Here is a 14,371-nt window from a genome sequence, read left to right on the forward strand (position 1 = left end):
ATTCCTTGCTGGGAAAATTTTTATCTCAGTCTTTATGCTTTCACACAATAGATATTTTATTTTTAGCATTATCTTTTCTTGGTTGTTCTATAGACATTGTTATGTCCTTCAATTGATATTCCAGAATGTCAAGTAATTTTTTTGCACCTTTCTAAAGCCATTGGAGATTTAGCTCCTCAAATGATTGCCCAGAGCCTACATAATCTCCTTTAAGTCTTCCTACTTATTTGATCTGCCATTTCAAATAGTTTCATCAGCAGTTTTATTTCTTTTTTTTTGTATTTTATTGATCTGATAACCTAACTGGAACAGAAGCTGAGATAGTAATGTGATCAAAATGAGGAGGTTTATGAGGCAGCATCTAGATTGGGAGTTAATAAGTATATTTAAGAAGATAAAAAGTGCTGCTGTATCGCATTCAGGATTTCATTTCTAATTCATATACATAATTCATCTAACTTTCCTTAATTTCATGCATAGCTTGAGATATACTAAGGAAGATCTTAAACCCAAATTTTATGTGGAGTTTGTAGAGGTATAATAATAGTATTGGTAAATTTGAAATAATGAGAGATGCTTTGACAAGCCATGCTAACATAGGGTGATTGAAAAAAAGAACTCTGCCTCAAAGACCACTCTATCAAGAAGATCCACGTTCCTGTTTCTTATGGGGACATTTGGACAAATGGCCAAATCAGCAGGCCAAAGTCAGGCTTTGAAAATGATAAGGAAATGTGTCAATTGTTGAAGAAAATGTGGGGATCTGGAGAGTGAAAAAAAGAGTATTTATTAAGAGATAGTGTTTATTAAGTTCATAGTCAAATTTAAATTGAATCTTGAATCCACGCTTACTGAGTGGTCTTGGTCAGGGACTTCACCTTGAACTTGGACAAGTAACATATGGGATCTAATTCTTTCATCCTGGCCAGTGGCTTACCTGTATATAGGTGTCAGTTTCTTCATGTATATAAAAAGTAGTTGTTTAAATGAACATTGCAGAACTTTTGTGAAATGTAATGAGATAATTCATATAGAACTCTTAGCAGAGTACTTGGTATATAATGAGAACTCAGCACATGTTAATTATTATAATGATTATGATTAAGATGGTGGATAGCAAATTTTGATTCAGAATTTGGGGAGTAAAGAGAATAGGAGGAATACAGAATAATATTGAATGCAAACTATAACTGAAAAATAAAAAAATAAATTGATATCACAGAAAAAAATAAAGAGAATCTGGGAATAGAGACCCTGTTGTTCAGGGAAGAACTAACACTTGCATAACTATTATTGGACAGGGCTTGAGGGAAGGGGCTCCTTGACATAATGGTAAAAATTGTTTTGAATTTGACACCAAAAAGCAAAGGCAACAAAAACAGAAATAAACAAGTAGGACTACATCAAAGTAAAAAACTTCTGTATAGCAGAGGAAACCATCAACAAAATGAAAAAGCAACATACAGAATGTGAGAATATATTTATAAATTTTTTATCTGATAAAGAGTTAATATCTAAAATATATAAAGTACTTACACAGCTTAATAGCAAAAAACAACAATAACAAAAAAAACTGAACAAAAACAACAAAAAACAAATTCCCTAATTAAAAAATGGACCAGGGGCACAAATAGACATTTCTTGAACAAAGATATGCACAAGACCAACAGGTCCATGAAAAGATGGTCAACATCACTAGTCATTAGCAAAATGCAAATTAAAATAATGAGATATCACCCCATACCTGTGTCCTTCATATACTAAGAAAGTTGAAACATCTTCTTAGTATTTTTGGAAGACTATAAAGCATCAGAAAATAGATGTTCAAAGTTTGCCAGTGTGAACTTTCACAACCATGCTAGTGTGGAAGTTTAGAAAAGAAAAATGGTTTATATGAGTATAGAGTCGATATAGATTATAAAGTGTAAATGGTTGATATAGAGTATAGATTATAATGTGTATATCAAAGAATTAGTGTCATCTGGGATTCTAATCATAAAAGTTCACTCTTTACATTAATCCATTTCTTGATTCTCATGGTAGCCTTGCTGTTGATGACATTCAAATTTGTGCCATGGGAAAAATCAATGAAAACACATAAAGTAATTTGCAAAAAAAACAGAGTTTAGTTGAGTCAGGTAGGTATCTTTATTTTTCCTTAACATATATTTGCTCATATGTTAAATTACTGAAAAATGGAAGTTAGGCTACTTCAGGTATCAGATACCACAAAGACATCAATGTTTCCTGAGATTTAGGGAAAGCGCCTTTAAGTATATTAGTATACTTTTGCCCTAACCATTTCGGCTCAGTGGATAGTGTTGGCCTGTGGACTGAAGAGTCCAGAGTTTGATTCCTGTCAAAGGCACATACCTCAGTTGCAGGCTCCTCCTGGGCCTGGGTCGTGGTCAAGGCTCTTGCAGGGAGCAACCAGTCGATGTGTTTCTCTCACATTGATATTTCTCTCTGTCTTTCCCTCTCTCTTCTACTTCCTCTTAAAATCAATGGAAAAATACCCTCAGGTGAGGATTATAAATACATACATACATACATACATACATACATACATACATACATACACTTTTATGTAAAACAAAATGAAAACTCTTGAAGTCCTATCACTGGATCACTGTAGGAGATGCAGCACTAGGGCAGGTTCTGCTGCATGGCAAGAGAAAAATTCTGGGATGTCCTAATTAATTACATATAGCATGCCAGAGAATGGGAGAGAGAGAAGGGAGGTTAATCAGGTTGCAGAACCGAGGGCCAAAACTAATGAATGACTATTCATATTCCTGAATGTATGTGAAAGTTTTGAATCAACTTCCAGGCTGCCCTTTCAGTTCTTACCTAGAGAGAATATATGACCACCACATGCCATCACATCTTGGCTGTTGCCCACAACCAATCCAAAAGCAGCAAATACTTCTCCTTCCCCGCCCTCCCATGCACCTATCCCAGAATTTATCTGATTCACATCTCAATCCCCTTATCTATAGTCAGTGTAAATTCTTTCAAATCAATTTAAGTCTTTCTTCCCCAAACTCATTGGATAAAAGAGCTCCAGGACGGTGGATATGTTCGTCTTCATCTAGTCCTGCTGCTGGTGGTTTGGATTGCATGTCCCAGGACCCGGTGCTTATTCTGGCTAACATTTGGCTCAGTAAACCCTTTCAAAAAAAAATTGCAGCCTCAAAGGTCATTGTTTAACAAGCACATGAAGAAGGCAAGGTTTTGAGAACTAAAAAGTCATCTGGCCCAATGACGGTGACTAGATAGATTTTTAGGTCCACTGGCCTTTGTTATTTGACTTCTATAGGCTTTCAATTTATTTATTATTTTTTGGGTAATAAATTTATTATTTGTTTCATTTTTAATACAAAGAGATTTTTTTTGGTTATCTATGATGAGGCTGCTATTGAACTCTTTAAAAAATTTAAGTTGACTTTCAGTTAGATTTTACCCAAATGTTTAACTTGCCTCTTTTTGCTTAAGTTACAGTATGAGCCACTACCACCTCAGAGAACTTCCCATTTATTTGGAGCTCACTTATAAAATAATGGGTACCATCTCTCTAATTGATCATTGTTTAACCAAACCAGCTCTCAAGAGCATGTACCCTATCAGAGGTGAATAAATTAATGCTCCAGTACATTCTTCGCAGTCACTCCTCCCCTGAAACTAATTTAACACCGTTCAAGTGTTACCTTGGAGTTGAATTGTTGGATCATATGGCAACTCTATGTTTAACTTTATGATGAAGTAGCAAACTTTATCATAGCACCTGCACATGTTTCCACCAGCAATGCATGATGGGATTCAGTCTCTCTCCTATTATTGTCCCACTTGTGGATTATAGCCATCCTGATGATTGTAAGGTCTGATCTCAGTGTGGTTTTGGTATGTATTTCCCTAATGTCTACTGATGCTCATTGGGCATCTTTTTGTGTGTTTATTGGCCATTTGTGTTCTTTCTTTGGAGAACTGTCTATTGAAATCGATTGCTCATTAAAAAATTAATAGACCTTAAAAAAAAAACCTAAATGAAAACTAAAGAAATCTAACAATTTAAGCATCCTTGTGAAGATTAATTAATGACTCCCGCAGGAGCAAAACAACAATGACACATGATTTATGAGGGTATATGCATTTCTAATAAATTGTACACTATAGCCAGAGGGTGCAGTGATTGTTGATCTGTGACTCCTTAGAGAATGCTGTTTCCAATGCTCCATATTTTGCAAAACAAACTGTCACCCTCCTTCAGGCAGAGGAAATGTGTAACCTTCCACAGCCACTTACTCTATGTTTTCTCAACTTGAAAATGATAATGTCATAATCAACATGACTTCTGTGTGAGGCAATGGATGTTTTCATCCTCACTTTGAAGATGTTTTATGTAAAGCAGTGTGAGCTCTGCCAAGCATGCCGTTGTATAATGAGAATTTTTTTTTATTTTATTAGAAGTCATAATGAGAGGCTAAGTTAGCTGACTTAGAGCACAAGACATATAGGACTTGGATGTCAGCCTCCAGTCAGGCCTAGGTGAGCAGACACTCATATCCTGTTCCCTGAATATGGGCCTCTTTTCCAATCTCAGAAATTTGTTTTAAATCACATTTGTTTTAATCACATGTTTTAAATGTGATTGTCAGTGGTCAAAAAGAGTGAGAAATAGCAGAGATTTTTAGAAGAACTTCTCAGGGGAAGGTCTTTGAATCACCCTCTACTTTTTTTTCTGCCTTAGCTCTTTGTCATATTTCAGAGCTATGCTCATAGAAAATCTATTTGGAATTCATTATTTATATTTGAAATAATAAAAGAAATCCTTCAAGCTACCACAAAAGATTGTAATATGTTTGACTAATAGTTCACGTTTTCTTCGAGTTTGAGCCCTTTATAAAATGCCCTTAAGGAATGTCAGGCTCTTAATGGAATATTCTGAAGTACTTGATATTCATACAAAATCTGAATTTTATTAAAAAAATACTTTTTATGAAAAAAATTTGTGAAGAACAGATATCCATTTCCATTTGTTGAATTACAGTATTGTGAGTTCTAGGAAATGGGTGAGAATAAACAATCCCTGTTAGTTTGATATCAGAGCTAGTCAACTTGCTAATGATAGATAGGTGGTATGGTACATTGGTCGAGTGACTTTGGTGTCAGTAGGCTTGTGTGACTTTTATTTCTACTTACTTGACAAATTACCAAAGTGTCAGTGTAAATATATGTAATGTGAGGGTATAGTGGACACATATTGTTTCAGTCAGTGTAACATCCATTCAGCTCTCTTCCAGCAACAGCTTCTTGGGTTTTTTTTGGGAACCACCTCCCTTAGACTCGTGCTCATGCTCCCTGCTGCGTGGGCTCAGAGGGAGGCACGTGACCTACGTAAGGCAAAGAGAGCATCAAGGAGCAAGAAACAGTGCTAGGATCTTAGTTGGGATTATTAGAAAATCTATTAGAATGACAAATCTGGAAGGGTGGTTAAATTTTTTTAAGAATTTGCCTCTGATAAAATGGGCATAGTGGAAAACAAAACAAGTATGGAGAATGAGGGAATTCATGCAATATTGTTTAGCCATCTGAATCTGCTATTCTTGAAGCAAAATCACTCCCTTACAATTTTATGAACAAATAGTTCTCACTTTTTTCTTTTTGCAAAAAGAATGCTAAATACACACAGTAATATTAGAATATTTATATTCTTTTTGTAGGAATTTTGTGCATCTCTATAAATAAAAGCCTAAGTGATCACAGACTGTTTGACTGTCTGACCGGTAGCTATGATGTGCAATGACCACCTGAGGGCAGATGCTCTGACAGGTAGCTATGATGTGCAATGACCACCTGAGGGCAGATGCTCAATGCAGGAGCTGCCAGGCTGTGGTGACTTGGCAGCTGTGGTTCTCGGGTAATGCACCCAGAACCAGAGAGGAGGGAGCCCAATTCTGGAGTGCCTCATCTGAGAACTGCCCTCTCACAATGTTTGTCCCCTCGGGGGATATTGGAGAGCCGGTTTCGGCCCAATCCCCCCGCAGGCCAGGCTGAGGGACCCCACCAGTGCATGAATCCGTGCACCAGGCCTCTAGTATAACATATTTGCCATAGTATCTAGAAAGTATGTACTTAAGGGGAATTGTGGGTCTGTTCTCTGTGTCAATCTAAATCAATGGCTGAACCTCATTGACATTGTGACCTAAAGACTGAGGGACCATGACAGTCATCCACAGATTATTTTCCTGCCAGTAAAAAGCAACTTCAGTAAACAGAACAAATTATTTTGAAAAAGTTTGGACCCATCATCCCACAAAACTTTACTGGGATGCATTTATGGAGCACACTCTACATATCAGACATGTATCCATGCTCCTAGGCACCAACCATGCTAAAGCCAGACTCCCCGCTGACAGTATCGGTACCAACTCTGGGACAAACAGCACAGGTTCATAAAATAACATGTACTCATAAAATAACACATAAATAACATTTATCTTTAAAAATCTGCATCACACCAGGACACTCTGAATCACATCTGTCTAAAGGTTTTCACCAGTATCTTTGGAAAGAGGAACTGTAAAAAAATATAATTTATTATTGAAGTCCAGCATATCTTAATAAAAAAAAAAAAACTCCCATCATTTCCAGAAACTTCTGCATTTAGAGTACCTTTAATTTTATTATATTTAGATCTGGACCAGGAGGCAGAGATCCTATCTGACTATTTCAGATCAATGTTCTGGCTCCCAGAGGGGGCACACCTGGGTAAGCAGCACCCTTTGAACAATGTTATATTACAAAGACCCAGCCATCTGCGTCTGTTACACCTTCTGTAGACATTTGCATGTAGAAGTGTATGGACTCATCGGTATCTATCTCAATATTCCTGTACAATACTTATTTAACGTGGAGAATTCAACTTCACAAATGGCATAAAAAACTGCATCTTTGAGAGTCTTATAATAGAGCTGTTAACATATTAGCAATCTGTTAGCAGTCTGGACTGTCATGAGCAAGAACCTACGCACAGTATGAGCCATCGTTTATTTCGGGGCACACCAAGAATGCACAGCATTTATTTTAATAAACTAAGACATAAAAAGGCCACGTTGAGATGCACCAAATGGGGTACTGAGAGACAACAAAAGGATAACTCTTTATAAGGACAGAGGACAGACTGGGAGCCTGCAGTTTGTTTTTAATTATCAAAAAAATAGGCAAGCCTTTCTCTTGGTCACTCAGGAAAAAAAAGTCTCAATCTCTGTGTTACCTTTTCTTAGTGGTGATTGGTTGATGCCATTATTTACAATCCACAGAGATTGTTTTCCAGAGAGATACTCTGTTTGAAACATGGCACCGTATGCTCTTAGCTAGTTGCTAAACACAGTTATTTTTATTCCTCTGTGGTGATAGGGAGGTTAGTCTGCACGCACGAATGCGTGATTCCAGGAAGACATTCTATTTACAGTGAATGTGCATGTGCCAGGGTGAAAACTGGGCATTTCCTGCTGAACATCACTGACGTTATCTGATCTCTGACAGTTGATATTGGGAAGGAGAGAATCCCATAATTCAGTTATGCATACGGCACATAGAACTCTGTGGTACTTGCAAAAGGATTACATATTTTAAGTGGCTTCCTCCAAACTCCAAATGTGATGGAATTTTTCTAAGAGAATGGCCATCACAGATGAGAAGCGATTTCAGGCATAGCGGCTTGCTCCAGAGGCAGGACCAAAGTAAGAGGCATCAATATTACCAAAATCTGCTGAAAATTGTGGAGCAGAGGGCTCCACTGATTTTCACGCAGGAAAAGTAATTTTTCTGTTTGCTTTTCACGGCATTGTAGAAGTAAAAAAGTAAGTTAATTTTTCCCCTTTCTTCTGAGTAGTTTCTGTTTTGCAGAAACCCATAATAAGACATTGCCCACAACCACACCTGACTGTTTTCCCAATAATCACGTATTGATTCCATTTTCTCTGATTGATATGAAATGTGGGTGAACTTTAGGATGAGTCATGAAGAGATGGAGCAGGCAGTGGGAATGCTTTGGTTTGCAAACTGGTCTCCATATACACAGAGGGCAAGGGGAGACTGAAGAAAGAGGCAGACCACCCCAGGTTGGTAGATGGCAGTTTTAATAAGCAAAGGTTTGTCTTGAGTGGCAGTAGATGTGTAGACCTCCACACCTGCCCACCAAAACCTTAAAAGTAGATATAGAGGCATTAAAGGAGTTTAATCATATATGCAGTCCAAATGGTGTCAACGACACCTTACTCTCAAGGTTCCGTCCTGGAAGCAGCTCCAGTGTGGAAAAGCGGGGGAGGATGCGTTGTACATTCCAAGGACAGCAGGGTGAAGAAGCTTCTGGCTGCCCAGGTCCAGTCTGAGAGCCAACCACAGTCATGGCCTCCTAATAACCTCCTCCAACAAGTGTTCCAAGTTCACAAGGCATGAGGAAAAGAACAGAGTTTCATAGATGATAAGGGCTAGAGTTCAAAAGAGTGTACTTGTGAGATTTCAAAATGAGATGCGGGTATCTGGGACTGCCGTCCTACCGAGCTCTGCAGTGACCAGAGAAAGTAATGGTGAGCTCAAATGGTCCGTCCGCTGGTGCGTAACTTCTGGCCTCCAGTCTTTTTCAGGGAGCTGTTGCATGGAAGGGGTAAATTAATTTCAGAAGCATAAGATACAAAGAACACTTAGTCCATGTAAGAGTGCTAGGGACACAGCCGTGGGTAAGGAAACACCATGCTTGTTCATGGAGCTTAAAGACTCAGTCTAGTTCTTATTGATGAGGTATTTGTTTCTCCTAAGAAATGCTGTGGTCATAGAGTTGATCACAGTGGCAATGATATCAGATTTTGTGCTTGTTTTAAATAAGTCAAATGGTCGGCAATAAAGGACTTTATTTTGCTCTTTCACAAATTCATCACGAAAATGTGCTGATCAAACATTTTAGGCAAATGTGTAGATTTTTAGATTATATAAAGTGATTTATTTTCTGGAACTATATTTAATCTTCTGGAAATAAATCGAGAAGATGACTGTTTCGATTGGCAGGACTAGCTGCTCATTCATCTCTGTTGTCAACATTTCAAAAAAGAAGAAAGTAAAGAAAAGAAAGAAAAGACTCCTAGAGGTACTTTGTAGAAATTTATCCCCTTTCCTTAATGTGGTCAATAGCTACAGCTTTATTTAACTGTGGCTATTGGCCTAATTAAACCAATTAAACTACCCTTGTAGTTCTTATTTCTCTAAGAAATTCTTTTCACTTTATATTCCACATTTCTGTAGCATTTTTGCTACTTAGATGAAGTTTTTGGCTTGTTTTTTTTTTTTTTTTTTTTTTTTGACTATTTGAACCTTTTGAAACTACTAATATAGTTCCCAGAGATAACCAGAATTTTTATTATAAAAATATAAATCAGAGAAATATGTACCTGTTTTAAAAGCACACAACAAATAAATGTTTTAAAAACACATTTGTTGTTATATTCTATTATATAATTGTAATTTCTAATTTCAGAATATCAAAAACAATAACTGTTTCTATCATATTAAGTCATGAAGCTTATACAAATAGTGAATTTTGAAACTTGTCAAAATCATTTCTCAGTCTTTCTTTCTATTGGAAAAATTGGTGTTAAACCTTTCCGGGAGAAGCAGGTAGCCCACACAGGCCCTCTTATGTACAGCTGCTTAGCTAGCTTTTTTTTGTTTAGACATCTATGAGGACACTGCTTTAGAAGGAACTAAGAAGAATAATTTAGCAATTATGTGAGAAAATGGAATTAGTCCAGTGAAACTTGTGAAAAAAACAAACAAACAAAAAAACAACAATAAACTTAATTGGAGCCCCAGAAGACAGAAAATAGATATGCCCTGTTACAGTAATATCCCAGCTTTTTTTTTTTGTTTTTTTGTTTGTATTTTTTTTTGTTTGTTTGTTTGTTTTTTGTTAAGGTGTAGGTGTTAATAAAAGAGTCTCCACTGAGTGTAGGGACATCCACTTCATTGAACTGATAATGGCATTCACACTGGCTACAGGGCACAATGTATGAAGATATCTTGCCATTTACCAGCTGCATAATCTTGGTTAAATTACTTAAGTTCTTTTTACTGAATTAATTAAAAATGGGTGTAATAACAAAATCTACTTCATGGGGTTATTATACAGATTAAATAACTTGATATTGTAAAGCACTAAAACATAAACATTTTAGAAGCACCTCATTGTTGTTGTGCTGTACAAAAGTATTACAGAGGCAACAGAATAAAGCAATATAGTGCCTCAGTGCTTAGTGCACACCAGTCTTAATTAAATATTAGGTCCGCACTCCCAATTCCCTTTTCCCATATGAGAAAAGAAATGGCATAGGCAATTTTCTTCAAAATGAATGAATGTGCTCTCTGGTTTTCACACTGCCTAGGATTAAGTCCTGCCTACTGTGCACTCATGTGATCTTAGGCAAGGACCTTACACCGCACTGGGCTTCATTTTCCTCATTGGTAAAATAATAGTACTTTACACAGGGAGTTTACTGTGAGGGTTAAACAAAATAATGGATGATAAGAGCTTAGCCATTACATTGCCACTATAAATTTCTAATGATGTTGTTTTTATTATTGTTGGTATGTTACAAGTAGACAGTTGAATAAAATATTAAGTTCATGTATGACAGAAGGGTAGCTTTTTCACCTTAGTTAGACTGGTTTAATTGTTTTATGTCCTTCTGAGTTAAAGAATGGTTTCCCAACATTTTTCATTGTTGACACACTTATGAATTTAGTGAATAGTGTGGAAGAACTAAGTAAAATGAATGTAAAAACAATCTAAAAAGTAAGAAATGATTTCTTCCCTGCTCCCTAAGGTCTGATATCATTACAGACATACCTCGTTTTATTGCACTTAATAGATGCTGTTTTGATTTTTACAAGTTGAAAGTGAGACCCGCCATGACTTGCTTTTTTGCGATACTCATTTTATTGTGATGGTCTAGAACCAAACCTGCAATATCTCAGAGGTATGCCTGTATATTTAGAAATATACTGATAAAGGGTATTTAATTACCTACGTAATTTTCCTACTGGTTGAAACAAGCACTTTCCATACTATAATATGTATCACAATGAGCTTCTGAAATTTTGCCCTCAGATTACAGAGCTGATGGAGGAAGAGCTGTGAAGACCAAAATGACATCAGGTAAAGATATTTAAGGCATGCAATGTAGCTGGTAAGGGGGCGGGGGAGGGGGGTGGTGCCTAACAAAATCTGGGCTGGAAAAGAGTTTGATTGTTTTACTTTCATGAAAAATGTGGCTTGAAAAGGAATGGAAAATGTGTCCTTCTTCCTTTACTATTTTTTATTTCAGTATTGAAATATCTCAATTCCCTAGATAATAAAATATGGGCACAGATGGTAGATGACTGTCCACAGGCAATATTGCTTTTCAGCACCATTAGCATTTAAGTTTACACTGAAATAGCAGGTGGGATTTTGGCTGAAGGGCACTGCTAAGTCCTGAAAAATGGAGAAGCGCTTTGAAGAACAGCACCCCAAGTTGTACCCCATTATTGAATGATAATGGCAATTACTGTAAGTTAATTCCAAAAATTAAAGAAACACCTGTTTTCTTTCAAGTGTGGCTAGAATATGCAGCATTTTTCAAAGATGCTCCAAGTCCTTTGTTATTTGCCTCAGGTTGTACATGCGCCACTTGCCCGCCCTTTGCAAATTCTGAAGTAGGTCTCTGACATGCAGTCACCGGCATACAACGGTGTGCGTCCACTGCCTAATTGTTCTGTCCTCCAAACCAAAGTGGAGCAGCCTTCTCTAGTGTCCTGGAGTTCTGAAAATTATATGCTTTATTTTAAAAACACAATGAGAATGCCGCTCTTTCTGTATTTCTCTCCACAGGGAGGCCATTTCATTAAGTTTGCTTTGGTGGATGCTTTGAAATGTCTGGTCATTATAATTCAGTCACCCAAAGCCTTTCACTGAAAAATTCTAGTTATGGAATAATGTTGATGCCATAGCAACAAAATTAGGAAAGCTGTTTTTTCTCATTGGGAAATGGAGTAAATGGGTGTGCAACTGGGAAGAGGGAAAGGGCAAGGGAATGAGCCACACTAGGTCATAGTAACTCATTATGCTGTTGATAATATCTTCTTAGTTATGCAGGGGTTATTAATTTTTATTAAGTACTAAAAATGGGACATTGAAATTACTGAACTCCAGTTGTTTGGTGAGTGATATAAAAATTAAAAAGTAACTAACCGTTTTAAAAGGCTGACTGTAAAGGAGAAAAAATAATTTTATTCTACTCTTCTGAGTTCTTAGCTGAGACCCCTGTAATAAAAGAAAGATTAACAAAGACAAACAAACAGAAGTATATTATTTTGTAAACCTCCTTATAGGAGATATCCAGGGGAAAATTAGTAACTCCCCAGGGTGGTCTAGAATTTATTATTTAAAACTTTTTTTAAATTAATCCTCACCTGAGGGTATTTTTCCATTGACTTTTAGAGAGAGAGAGAGAGGAAAGGAGGGGGAGAGACAGAGAAAGGAGGGACAGAGAAAGAAACATGATGTGAGAGAGACACATAAATTGGTTGCCTCCTGCATGTGTCCTGACCAGGGCCAGGGATCAAGCCTGTAGCCAAGGTACATGCTCTTGACTAGAATCGAACCTGGGACCCTCCAGTCTGCAGGCCAACACTCTATCCACCGAGTCAAACCAGCTAGGGCTAGAATTTATTATTAAATAACATCTTAATAGGGAAAGGGAGGAGGAATGTAGGCCTCTTAGGGAAAGAGAGTAAATGATTTTAGGAAAGACTAATGGGCCTTTAGGAGAATAGGTGGGAAGTATAATAGTTTGTGACAGAGTTTTTGTCTGGGTGTGGTGTCAACTTCTAGTCTCCTCCTGTGATAAGAGTTAATCTTCTTTGATTGATGAAATTCCAGGGAGGGGATTTATGAGAGTTGAATTCCTTTTGGAGGCTCTAGAGCAGTGATGGCAAACCTATGACACGCGTGTCAGAGGTGACACACAAACTCATTTTTTTGGTTGATTTTTCTTTGTTAAATGGCATCTAAATATATAAAATAAATATCAAAAATATAAATCTTTGTTTTATTATGGTTTCAAATATCAAAAAATTTCTGTATGTGACACGGCACCAGAGTTAAGTTAGGGTTTTTCAAAATGCTGACACGCCGAGCTCAAAAGGTTTGCCATCACTGCTCTAGAGCATCTTTAGGCAGATAAGGGGAGTTCAGAGAAAACCTATCCCTGTATTTGCTGTTTTTAAAGGATCTACAGCTCAAAGTAATCAATATACCAAAGTGGCATATTTGGGGGTGGCATGGCCTGAATTCCTACAGTTATATTTTGGAGTAGTATATTCTGCTACTCCTCTCTGATCATTGGCAAGATCTTGTGCTTAGGACAGTATTTAATTCCCTTCATTTAATGTTTACAGTTGTCTGTGATGTAGGGTTTTCATGAACATTCAATGGGCTAGTGCCTATAAAATACTTGCAATTAATGGTTTCTGACACATAGTAATTATGCAACAAATGTAGTATTATTCTTTTTCTTGTTTATTGTTATTATGTGAAACTTGAGCACACATGAGCATACTATATATGGTTATAAATACCTGCAATAGTCACAACAATAAAAAATTCAAACATATTTGATAATTGCATTTGAAATATAAATAGACTCCAGGGAAGTATGTTTGACCTGGACCCTTCAGTTGTATCCACTTATTATGTACCAATCACTGTGATTAGAAATAGGAGGACTTTTTTTTTTTTTAAAGTGGTCTTTGACTAGTACGTACTAGTAATTAAATTAATTGGGAAGATGCCCTAAGCTTGCAAAAACAATTACAGAATAATAGCTATTGAAGTATAGCCAAATGCTAAACAATAAGAGATAGGCAATATGACTTAAAGTAGAGTTTAGAAAATTTTCCTTGAAAAAATAATACTTGCTTGGGTCTTCAAGTTCGATGAGAATTTAGGTGATTTCATTTTAAAGGGAAGAAATAAAAAATCGAACTGTAAGCAACTCCCAAAAGTTCTTTTTCTCCACTGTGAATAGTGGGAGATGAGTTCTTAGAGATGCTTAATTCTATCTAAAAATCATTATATAATTTATTGCCAAAAGTACTCTGCAAATGGATGGCTCATCACACATATAATTTCATACATTTCTGGCTTCCCCATGCTTCTCCTCCTTCACCTCCCACTCCCACCCTCTGCCCTCCCCAAAGAAAGATGAAGATGGGATCAAGTACATATATGGCAAATCAAGTACTACTGTATGGACCTCAGTTTTCTCACTTGTACAAT

General features: G+C 36.7%; 1 long non-coding RNA gene across 2 annotated transcripts in view; it reads left to right on the forward strand.

Annotated features, from left to right (window-relative positions):
• The window catches only part of LOC118657742, a 65,325-nt gene that overhangs the window by 5,915 nt on the left and 45,039 nt on the right, over window positions 1-14,371 (forward strand). Inside the window, exons 1-2 of one of the 2 annotated variants that reach the window (XR_004968107.1) lie at window positions 9,064-9,145; window positions 11,162-11,209. This is a non-coding gene — a long non-coding RNA (uncharacterized LOC118657742). Of the gene's footprint in view, window positions 1-9,063; window positions 9,146-11,161; window positions 11,210-14,371 lie in introns of those variants that run through there. The other variant, XR_004968108.1, reaches the window with a different exon arrangement.

The sequence above is a fragment of the Myotis myotis genome, unplaced genomic scaffold (assembly GCF_014108235.1).
Source record: "Myotis myotis isolate mMyoMyo1 unplaced genomic scaffold, mMyoMyo1.p scaffold_m19_p_6, whole genome shotgun sequence".
Lineage (NCBI taxonomy): Eukaryota > Metazoa > Chordata > Mammalia > Chiroptera > Vespertilionidae > Myotis > Myotis myotis.